Consider the following 12,443-nt stretch of genomic DNA (forward strand, 5'->3'; position numbering starts at 1 on the left):
GGGCTAGCCTCAAACTCATTATGTAGCCAAGGAAGACTGAACCTCTTATCCTTCAGCTTCCACTACCTGACTGTACCTCCAAATCTAGTTTTTCCTTTCCTTTTCCTTTATTTCTCTCACTTCTTCCTTCCTTCCATCTGTCTGTCCGTCTGTCTGTCTTTTTTCATTTTGGTTGTTTTTAGGAGGGGCTCACTTTGTAGCTGGCTGGCCTGTAGCTCGATGTGGAGACTAGCTCTCACATAACTTAAGGCTTGAGTTGAAGGGTTACTCACTTGGTAATGTGTTTGCACCACAAACATAAAGACCTGAGTTGGAGCCCAAGAACCTGTGTTAGAAAGCTGGGTTGGTGATGGACACTTGTAATCTCAGTTCGCACAAGGGACTGGATCCCTGGGAGACCTGGTTTGTTCTTTGCCAACTTGTCACAAACTAGAGTTGTCTGGGAAGAGAAACCTCACTGAGAAAATGCCTCCACCATAAAACAAAGCAAACACCCCACTCCTTCACTCGTTGTCCTTCAGGAAGACCCAGCAGGCTGCACCACCTTTCTACTAAGCGAGGGAGTCTCTCCTTCAATGAATTCGCTGTCAGGCTTCTCCATCATGAGTCCTCACAGGCCCTCCTCTCCCCTCACGGTCACTCACAGGGCACTGTGTCTCGAAGATACTCCCACCACTGCCGGAGTGTGGAATCCCCCATCATGTAGACAATGCGTCCAGCCAGGCAGTTCAGGATGCTGTCCACAGTGGGGAAAGAGCGGCTAGAACAGAATGTCCAATGCCATCTGTCTTGGTGGTAGAAGCCAGAGGGTTTTGGAGACAGGTGACCAGGGTGACATGGGGGCCTTGAGGGCAGGGCTACAGGGGAGAGAAAAATAGAGCAGATTAAAAAGAAAAGCACAACCTGGAGTGCTATAAAATGGCTGTGTTCTTTATATTTTTTGTAAATGAATTGTTTTTATATTCCTCTCTTTCTCTCTCTTTCTCTCTCTCTCTCTCTCTCTCTCTCTCTCTCTCTCTCTCTCTCTGTGTGTGTGTGTGTGTGTGTGTGTGTGTGTGTGTGTCCCAGCACACATGGTACCCAGAAGACAGCCTTTGGGAGTCAGTTCTTTTCCCAGGGTTTGAAGGCCTTGGCAGCAAGCACCTTTTCCTAATGAGCCATGTTGCTAGGCATTCTTCTACATTCTTTTTATGTAGCACATCAATGTACTCTTACAGAGCCTGTGAAGTTTTAGTGTGTTTGTGTGTGTGTGTGTGTGTGAGTGTGTGTGGACCTGCATGTCTGTGAATGTTTGAAACCATCGCATGTACCTCATATACTTCCCATGTAGGCGAGAATGGCCCTGACTTCCTAATTCTGCTGCCTTCCCCTAGCGAGTGCTGGGACTCCAGGTTGGATCTCCACGCTCTGGAGGTAGCACTGTTCATATTTCGACTTGTAGATGGGGATACTGAGGACCTAGAATATTAAGTAATTTATTGTGACCAAGAATAATGATAAGGATGGCATTCTGTGCCTGTCCAACTAGGCAAGTACTCTACTATTAAGTCCTATCACCAGCCTATAAAGTGGGCTTTTCAAAAAAACGTCAAAGATAGGGACAGCATTTGAACTCTGGAAGTGTGCTGTCACAACCCAGTACTAACCACTGTACTACACTACCCTGGCAGGACAGAGGCTAAAGATCTGGAATAAAACCCACTGGGTGCTGGGGAGATGCTCAGTGGGTTATACAATGGTGAGGACCTAACTTTGCCCCCCTAGAATATGTGTAAAAAGCTGGGTGTGATATACTTGGAACCCCAGCAAAGGGGAGGATAGAGATGGCTTCCCCAATGGCTCACTGACCAGCCAGTCAGGCTGAACAGTAAGCTCCAGGCTCAGTGACAGACTTTGTATCCAAAACAAAATATGACCTTTATGTGTTCCAAGGTTTACTGTCCCAGAACTGACACTAGGAGCATTTCCTCTATCTTGAGGCTGATGGCTGGTGGCCATAGACGCACCTTTCCTGGTAGAAATGGTTGCCCACATGTGGAAAAAACTCTAGGACTTCCCTCAGTGACCATGCATTTGGGGCTTGGATGCTAGGGGTTAGGGTGGTTGAACTTCAGAACTTTCAAGAGGCTGGACACAGGCAGCCCAAGGCCACAGAGCACCAATCTCAGACACTATGAAGGATACTCTGTTATACTTGCAGACAGGATCCTAGCACAACTGTCCTTTGAGAGGCTCCACCCAACAGTTGACCAAAACAAATGCAGAAACCCACAGCTGAACAATAGATGGGGCTCAGGGAATCTTGTGGAAGCGTCGGGGGAAGGACTAAGGGACCTGAAGAGGACAGGGACTCCACAGGAAGACCAACAGAGTTAACTAATCTGGACTCTTGGGGTCTCTATGAGACTGAACCACCAACCAAAGAACGAGCATGGCCGGACCTAGGATCCCCACACACATGTAGGAGATGTGCAGATTGGTCTTCCTGTGGTCTGCCAACAACTGGAGAAGGGTGTGTCTCTGACTCTGTTGCCTGCCTGTGGATCCCGTCCCCAAACTGGGCCTCTTGTCTGCCCTCACTAAGAGAGGATGTGCCCAGTGCTGCAATGACTGCAGCGTGTGTGTGTGTGTGTGTGTGTGTGTGTGTGTGTGTGTGTGTGTGTGTGTGTGTGACATACCCAGGGGTTTCCCCCTTCTCAGAAGAGAAGGGGCGTGAAAATGTGTGGAGGAGCTGTGCCCCCGTACTGGGAAGAGAGGGAGGAGCTAATAATGGGATGTAAAGTGAACCAATCAATCAATTAATCAGTTCTGGGCTAGTAAACATGGAGACACACAATGGTATTTTTGGGGGTTGGAGACAAAGTCTCTCACTGACATGGATATATTAATTCTGGAGACATTAAATTGTTTACACCATTGTTCTATGTTTTCTCTCTTAAAAAAGGAGCTTAATTTTAATATTAGAAAAATGCAATTGAGAGATTTTTACCCTTCTTAAAATTTAGAGGTTTACAATGTTAAAAAGGTTAAAATCACTGGACTGAACTGTGCTTGGCCTTGTTTTTGCTGTTATTAAGCTATAGTGTAGCTTTAGATTTTTATAAGCTATGGATTATTTTATAAATTAAATCATACAGGAAACTTATGTTCCGTAATGATACACTATATAAAGATCAGAAGAGTTCCCAGTCTTTATGGGCTGTGCTTCTAGAGTCAAAGATTTTATTTTGGGGTTGGGGATTTAGCTCAGTGGTAGAGCGCTTGCCTAGGAAGCGCAAGGCCCTGGGTTCGGTCCCCAGCTCCGAAAAAAAGAACCAAAAAAAAAAAAAAAAAGATTTTATTTTGATACTAGAAGAGCTTCAACTCAAAATCACGATTGTTCATGCTCAACCCTAGCAGGGATGGAATCTACTCCTACATTCACGAATGTGCCTGTAACAACGAAATGCAAGTTGGGAGTCAGTAGCCTTGTCAATGATCAAACCTTTAAATGTGTTCAGAAATATATTCAGTCGTGCAAGAACTGATGAGGGTAATTATGACTAAGCTTTATTTAGCCTCCTAGGTAAGGTTTACAGGATACAGTTTGGAGCAGATACCAAAAGCAGACAGAGATTATTCATCTCAGATGTGCTTGGCAATTACCAGGCCTCAAACCCGTCAGAGAATCTGTTGACTATGGCATTTAATATATTTAAACTTATGACAGAGACTCCAAAGGTCTAGTAGTGACCCCTTAAGGTCTCCAGGAAGACATGGGCATGGAGAAAACCATTGGGAAAGACTGCCCTCAATGCCTTGCCCAATGCTAGGGCTCAGCCTGAACAGTGGACAAACAGGACACCTGGAGAACTAATTGTCCCATATTTTCTATGATAAGGTAAGGTCAGTCACTCCCATGTTTCTCCCCCAAATTAAAAGCTTCTCATCTTCTGGGCCTGATGGCCAAAGACTGCCTCTGCCCTCAGTGCCATGGAGACCTCAGGAGGCTGGGACAACTGTCTAGGTAATGAACTATGGACTAGTCTGCTGCAGTAAAAATTAAAAAGGAACATTTTCTATTCCCAAGAGCGGGAATCCACTCACTCTGGTGGCTACTCTCCTGGCTGTCTCCCTTTTAGCCACCCTCTCAACGTGGTCCCCTAGGCGGTAGTTACCATGCCACACACACACACCTCATTCTGTGGGCCCTGCGTGTTCTCATTCCGTGCAGGCAACAGAACCAGATCTGCATGCTCCAACTGCCTCTCTGCCATTTCTTTCACACACAGCTTTTTCTTTAGCCTGGTAAAATCAAAATACCAGAAAACTGTAATTTAGAAATTAGATTTACGGGCTGGAGAGATGGCTCAGAGGTTAAGAGCACTGTCTGCTCTTCCAGAGGTCCTGAGTTCAATTCCCAGCAACCACATGGTGGCTCACAACCACCTATAATCAGGTCTGGTGCCCTCTTCTGGCTTGTAGTTGCATACATGCAGGCAGAAAGCTGTATGATGTATACATAATAAATAAATAAATGTTTAAAAAAAAAGAAATTAGATTTACATGTTAAATTCTCAATCCACAATTCATCCACACAATAAATTCACTGTCAATTGATAAATTGGCCTACCTAGACAAGATAAAATCCATCTAGTTCACCTAAATCTGAACCACCCTCCTTCATAGACTCCATTTGATCTTCCTCCTTCCTCCTCTTTCCCACCTTACAAAAACTTATTCCCACTCCACTCTCTATTGTCCAATCATGTATCCTTTTCACATCAACTTACACTAGTCTGTCATTTTAATAGATATCTAGGCTATTGGCATTATAATATATCCTTCTCAGGTCTTTGATAACATTGACCGCTAAGCTAGATGTAACTCTAAGCCAGCGCACAACAGACAGCTAACTCCTTCCCCAAGGTAATCCACCACCATGTTAGTTCATTAGTCAATTCATTCTCTAGTTAAGACTACTAGGTCCCTGATTAAAAGAGGCAAACTGGTTTGCCTTGCTTACAGGGTTTATGTTATAGCCAAACAGGTTTCAGAATTAACTTTTTACTATTCCTTTATCTAAAGGAACTCACTTTACAGTGGCTGCTCCCAGGAAGCAACCACCTGTGACTCATAGTGAAGCACCAGACAGGGAAAGATGTAGAGTTTCTGTGAGGCTGAGGATACAGAGGCTAAAGTTATGAGGACCTAAGAGAGTGCTCTAGAGCCTGACAAGGTATTTTAGGGTTGGTTAATGCAAGTGAAAGCTTAAATGGTGATAAAGTGTTCTAAGGTACATAAAAGGAATTAAAATTTCTTCACCTTTCCTCCCCTCACTGCTACTGTTGTGTTAGGACTTTGAAAGTTCAGAGTTGTAATATTGATCAATGGAGTTCTGATAAGTTATTAGTCTTAACTCTGGTAAAGCCTTCTACTGTGTGATCCACTATCACAGTCACAAGCTCAAGATTTTAAGTTTCCTTTGGTGTCTTAAACATAGACTTAAATGTGTTTTTTTACTGCGCTAAAGTTACATACACACGGACTTCTGGAGAGAGTGAAGATGCCCCTCTTTCACGCCCTGTGGTCATACTGAAAATCAAGAGTAAGTGAGCTTTTGCCCCTTTTCCCTGAGCTCAGATTAAGGAGTGTTCATGCTTTTAACAAAAAACTGTGTTCCAAGCCTCTACTCTAATGCAAAGATGTGTGTCTACTGCATTAATCTCCAGTGTGGATTCCAGTACAGATTACAAACGATGGTAATGCTAACCTATCTAAAGTTAATCTCTTTTTGTAAACTCAAAATGATTCTTGTAAGCCTCCGAGAATACACTTGGATCCACCTCTCATGGGTCAAATGGACTCCACATAAGTAACCTGTCAATCAACAGCCTGTTTCCCAACTATCATGGCCTATTTCAGAGGGTGGGATTCCTCCCTCATTACCTGGTTTGGGGACTTCCCTACCTGCAACTAACAGGACCATGGGTCTAAAAGTTTCAATATACACCTAAGAAAAAAAATTTCTCTCTAACATACTCATCTCCTCTCCCTAAGGTATACGTGTGTGCTCCAGTATCCTGTCAAGTCCAGGTGTTTGTTCCAGATGTGCATCCAGGAAGGATCCAGAGCAGCTACCCACTGTGCTCCAGGCTAGCCCTACAGACTGCTTCAGCTGGGCCTGTAGTTTCCGAACTACAGATATGTGCCAGCCGTGAAACAGCCAGGTCTCCCAGGACTTGGCCAGCATCCCAGTGTTCTTCGGGTCCCCCAAAATGACTTTGTCAGCAGAAAATTGTCTAAAGAACACAACATACTCACTCCTGCCCTACCACAACCCCTTCCTAGTTCCTCATTTTTTTTTTTTTTTGGTTCTTTTTTTCGGAGCTGGGGACCGAACCCAGGGCCTTGCGCTTCCTAGGCAAGCGCTCTGCCACTGAGCCAAATCCCCAACCCCCTAGTTCCTCATTTTTAATTAAACAAAAAGGGAGAAATGATAGATAACAGCCATTCCACTAGCCTCCTCCTAGGGACCTAGCAATGGTTTATGTCATTGGCTTATGTCATCAGCTGCTGCTGTCCCCTCCAGGTGCACCATGCATGGGCTGCATATAAAAGATATGGGCTCTCCCTGCATATTCTCATTCATTCTCTCTCTCTCTCTCTCTCTCTCTCTCTCTCTCTCTCTCTCTCTCTCTCTCTCTGTCCCCCCCTTTCTGTCCTTGTGGGCCTCCCCTCATCAGTTCTCATAGTAGTCTGTAAGCAGCTCCCACCAAAATCCACCAAAGCTGTGTAGCTTCTGGCCAGTCCTTCCTGCCCCACCTATGCCTGCCATAAGATAAAATGGAGGCACCAGGACTTCTCCTCAGCCGGCAGCAATCACAGTAGCACATCCGTTTTCCATCTCTGCAGGAGCTGACCTGCAGGAGCTATCTACAGTGGCAGCCAAGGTCACTTGGAACCAGGCAGGACTTTCCACTCTAAGCCATGGGACTGATGCAGGGAAAGGGGAGTAGTGGTGGAACAAAAGCCACCAATCCCTGAGCAGGAAAACCCATCAATCCCTAAAAAAGAAAGCCCACTAATCCTTGAGCACCCCAAGATCAGGACTTGAAATCCCCAAATCTTCAATCTGGAAATCTCTTTCCTAAAAAGCTCTTCTCACTAAGAAATCCTATATAACCGCTACCATTTGTCCAATTCCCACTGCTGGGAGCAGAGGGCAGCCATCCATCCCCGAGTTTGTTGTTTCTCTCCATGGACGCTCCAATAAATCTCTTTTATGAGATTTGCTGCCTGGTGTGAGTCTCATCAGAAGAAGCCAAGAAGCAATGAAGAGAAGAAAGGAAGAAGGGAAGAGAAAGAGGGGGCTGAGGCTCCTGAGTCCTCAGTGTAGATGGGGATACCCTTCCTGGGAGCTACCACGCCTCTGCTGAGCAGGCTTCCTCTCAGGGGTGTGCGGTTCCTGAGCTTCCGCGTCTCAGGATGCCTTTTCACTCAGATAGCTTCTCTACTCAGAGCTGTCCTGGGTTTCCAAGTCCCAGTTCCAAGAGCCAGGAACACTCCTGGCAATTTTACCGTCTGTCTGCCTGCCTGTGTACATGTCTACCTGTCTGCCTCTGCCCCTTCCTCGGACCCTTATTCCTCTCCCCTCCCCAAGTAAACCCCCTTGACACCGGACCTGATGCATGGTATATACTGAGGAGCACACCATGGTCTGGACGCACTAGGTACCCTCCACCCCCACCTGCTCCGTTGTATTTTATGAGAGCCTCCCCCAGTTCACTCTCCAAGATTACAGAAGTTAACCAATCTACCCATGGGAGAAGTGGTAAGGAAGCCATCGAGAGGCAGGGAAAGTACTTACCAAAAGCAGAAAGACCAAGCCCACGGTCAGAATCTTGTAGCCCTTGAACTGCCCCATGAACAGATCCACACAGACTCTTGTTGAATTATAAATATGAATCCAAGTAGCTCACACAGCGTTATAAATTTAAGAAGCCCTCCCTCCATAAAGGAGAGGAATCAGTGTGTTGGCGTCCAATTTCCGTTAACACTGTCACGTGATATACATACATATTGTCAAACAGAGGAATATGGTAATAGATGTAGCTTGGGCCATTGGTGCCGAGGTCCAGCTGCCCCTATTATAAAGGGGTTGAGAGAGGGAGGGTTCAGGTTAGCAAAACAGGACCTTTATTCACAGTTCTATGTGGGAATACCTCTGGGGGTGCGGGAATGTTTACTGGGAACACAGAAGTCCTTGGGCTCAAGCCACCCTGAGACCCTTTCGGCTCGCAAGTGAGTGGCGCACACAAAGGCGCTGGAGCAAGGCTGGAGTTCCAAGGAAGAGCTGCAGTTGGTGGGGGTAGAGGGGGGTGGGCCGTGGGATGGAGTGGGGTGGGTGAGGGAGGGTCTCCTCTGCTGCTTGCCCATGGATCCGCTGCTCCAGAGCTTAGTTATTGTTTCTTTGTTGTTTGTTTCCCCTCACAGATAGAATACAGATTGATCAATCGTCCTTTAAAGGGAAAGAATGAGTGGATCTGACTTCTAATAGGGGAATAACTGCAACTCGGACATAAAGGGCTTAAACCTGAGCCGATGCAGTCTCTCCTCTTCTACTTGTCTAATCAATACTGAGATGAGTGTTTAAACTCACCTTATTTATTTTTAATTTTTTATTAGATATATTTACTTACATTTATTTCTTTTTTCCCCCATCTTTATTAAGTTACGTATTTCTTATTTACATTTAAAATGTTTTTCCCTTTCCTGGTTTCCAGTCTAACATCCCCCTAACCCCTACCCCTCCTCTTCTATATGGGTGTTCCCCTCCCCATCCTCCTCCCATTACGGCCATCCCCCATCATCCCTGTCATTGCGGGTCCAGCCTTGGCAGGACCAAGGGCTTCCCCTTCCACTGGTGCCCCTACTAGGCTATTCATTGCTATCTATGAGGTTGGAGCCCAGGGTCAGTCCATGTATAGTCTTTGGGTAGTGGCTTAGTCCCTGGAAGCTCTGGTTGCTTGGCATTGTTGTTCATATGGGGTCTCAAGCCCCTTCAGCTCCTTTTCTCTAATTCCTTCAAAGGGGGTCCCGTTCTCAGTTCAGTGGTTTGCTGCTGGCATTCGCGCATGTATTTGCTGTATTCTGGCTGTGTCAGGAGAGATCTACATTCGATTCCTGTCAGCCTGCACTTCTTTGCTTCATCCATCTTATCTAGTTTGGTGGCTGTATATGTATGGGCCACATGTGGGGCAGGCTCTGAATGGGTGTTCCTTTAGCCTCTGTTCTAAACTTTGCCTCCCTATCCCCTCCTAAGGGTATTCTTGTTCCCCTTTTAAAGAAGGAGTGAAGCATCAACATTTTGGTCATCCTTCTTGAGTTTCATGTGGTCTGTGCATCTTAGGTAATTCAAGCATTTGGGCTAATATCCACTTATCAATGAATGCATACCATGTGTGTTTTTCTGTGATTGGGTTACCTCACTCAGGATGATAGTTCAATCCATTTGCCTATGAATTTCATGAAGTCATTGTTTTTGATAGCTGAGTAGTACTCCATTGTGTAGATGTACCACATTTTCTGTATTCATTCCTCTGTTGAAGGGCATCTGGGTTCTTTCCAGCTTTTGGCTATTATAAAAAGGCTGCTATGAACATAGTGGATTATGTGTCTTTGTTGTATGTTGGAGTATCTTTTGGGTATATGCCCAAGAGAGGTATAGCTAGGTCCTCTAGAGGTATAGCTAGGTAGTGCAATGTCCAATTTTCTGAGGAACCTCCAGACTGATTTCCAGAGTGGTTGTACCAGTCTGCAATCCAACCAACAATGGAGGAGTGTTCCTCTTTCTCCACATCCTCACCAGCATCTGCTGTCACTGGAATTTTTGATCTTAGTCATTCTCACTGGCGTGAGGTGAAATCTCAGGGTTGTTTTGATTTGTATTTCCCTTATGGTTAAAGATGTTGAACATTTCTTTAGGTTTTTCTCAGCCATTCGGCATTCCTCAGCTGTGAATTCTTTGTTTAGCTCTGAACCCCATTTTTTTTCTTTTTTTCAGAGCTGGGGACCGAACCCAGGGCCTTGCACTTACTAGGGAAGCACTCTACCACTGAGATAAATCCCCAACCCCTTGAACCCCATTATTTAATAGGGTTACTTGTCTCCATGCAGTCTAACTTTGTAAGTTTTTTATATATTTTAGATATAAGTCCTCTATCAGTTGTAGGATTGGTAAAGATCTTTTCCCAATCTGTGGGTTGCCGTTTTGTCCTAACAACAGTGTCCTTTGCCTTAAAGAAGCTTTGTAGCTTTATGAGATCCCATTTGTCGATTCTTGAACCAGGAGCATAAGCCATTGGTGTTTTGTTTAGGAGATTTTCTCCAGTGCCCATGTGTTTGAGATGCTTCCCCACTTTTTCTTCTCTTAGTTTGAGTGTATCTGGTTTGATGTGGAGGTCGTGGATCCATTTGGACTTAAGCTTTGTACAGGGTGATAAGCATAAATCGATGTGCATTCTTCTACATGCTGACCTCCAGTTGAACCAGCACCATTTGCTGAAAATGCTATCTGTTTTCTATTGGATGGTTTTGACTCCTTTGTCAAAAATCAAGTGACCATAGGTGTGTGGGTTCATTTCTGGGTCTTCAAATCTGTTATTTTATCTGTCTGTCTCTGTACCAATACCATGTAGTTTTTATCACTATTTTTCTGTAATACTGCTTGAGTTCAGGGATAGTGATTCCCCTGGAAGTCCTTTTATTGTTGAGGATAGTTTTAACTATCCTGGATTTTTGTTATTCCAGGTGAATTTGCAAATTGTTCTGTCTAACTCTATGAAGAATTGGATTGAAATTTGGTGGGTATTGCATTGAATCTATAGATTGCTTTTGGTAAAATGGCCATTTTTACTATATTAATCCTGCCAATCCATGAGTATGGGAGATCTTTCCATCTTCTGAGATCTTCTTCAATTTCTTTCTTCAGAGACTTGAAGTACTTATCATACAGATCTTTTACTTGTTTGGTTAAAGTCACACTGAGGTATTTTATACTATTTGGGACTATTAGGAAGGGTGTCGTTCCCTAATTTCTTTCTCAGATTGTTTATCCTTTGAGTAGAAGAAGGCTACTGATTTATTTGAGTTAATTTTATACCCAGCCACTTTGCTAAAGGTGTTTATCAGCTTTAGTAGTTCTCTGGTGGAACTTTTGGGATCACTTAAATATACTATCATATCATTTGTAAATAGTGATATTTTTGACTTCTTCCTTTCCAATCTGTATCCCTTTGATCTCCTTTTGTTTTCTGATTGCTCTGGCTAGAACTTCAAGAACTATATTGAATAAATAGTGAGAAAGCGGGCAGCCTTGTCTAGTCCCTTAGTTTAGTGGGATTGCTTCAAGTTTCTCTCCATTTAGTTTAATGTTAGTGACTGGTTTTCTGTATATGGCTTTTACTATGTTTAAGTATGGGCCTTGAATTCCTATTCTTTCCAGGACTTTTATCATGAAGGGGTGTTGAATTTTGTCAAATGCTTTCTCAGCATCTAATGAAATGATCATGTGGTTTTTATCTTTTAGTTTGTTTATATAGTGGATTATGTTGATGGTTTTTCATATATTAAACCATCTCTGCATACCTGGGATGAAGCCTACTTGATCATGATGGATGATTATTTTGATGTGTTCTTGGATTCGGTTTGCAAGAATTTTATTGAGTATTTTTGCGTCAATATTCATAAGGGAAATTGGTCTGAAGTTCTCTTTCCTTGTTGGATCTTTGTGTGGTTTAGGTATAAGAGTAATTGTGGCTTCAGAGCAGGAATTCAGTAGTGCTCCATCTGTTTCAATTTTGTGGAATAGTTTGGATAGTATTGGTATGAGGTCTTCTACGAAGGTCTGACAGAATTCTGCACAGAACCCATCTGGACCTGGGCTCTTTTTGGTTGGGAGACCTTTAATGACTGCTTCTATTTCTTTAAAAGTTTAAATGGTTCATCTGTTATTGATTTAACTTTGGTTCCTGGTATTTGTCTAGGAAATTGTCCATTTCCTGCAGATTTTCAAGTTTTGTTGAATATGGGGTTTTGTAGTAGGATCTGATGATTTGTTGAATTTCCTCTGATTCTGTTGTTATCTCTCCCTTTTTATTTCTGATTTTGTTGATTTGGACACATTCTGTGTGCCCTCTGGTTAGTCTAAGGGTTTATATATCTTGTTGGTTTTTCCAAAGAACCAGCTTTTGGTTCTGTTGATTCTTTCTATGGTCCTTTTTGTTTCTACTTGGTTGATTTCAGCTCTGAGTTTGATTATTTCCTGCCTTCTACTCCTCCTGGGTGTATTTGCTTCTTTTTGTTCTAGAGCTTTTAGGTGTACTGTCAAGCTGCTGACATAAGCTCTCTCCTGTTTCTTTCTGCAGGCACTCAGAGCTACGAGTTTTCCTCTTAGCACAGCT

This window comes from Rattus norvegicus, chromosome 12, assembly GCF_036323735.1.
Source record: "Rattus norvegicus strain BN/NHsdMcwi chromosome 12, GRCr8, whole genome shotgun sequence".
Taxonomy (NCBI): domain Eukaryota; kingdom Metazoa; phylum Chordata; class Mammalia; order Rodentia; family Muridae; genus Rattus; species Rattus norvegicus.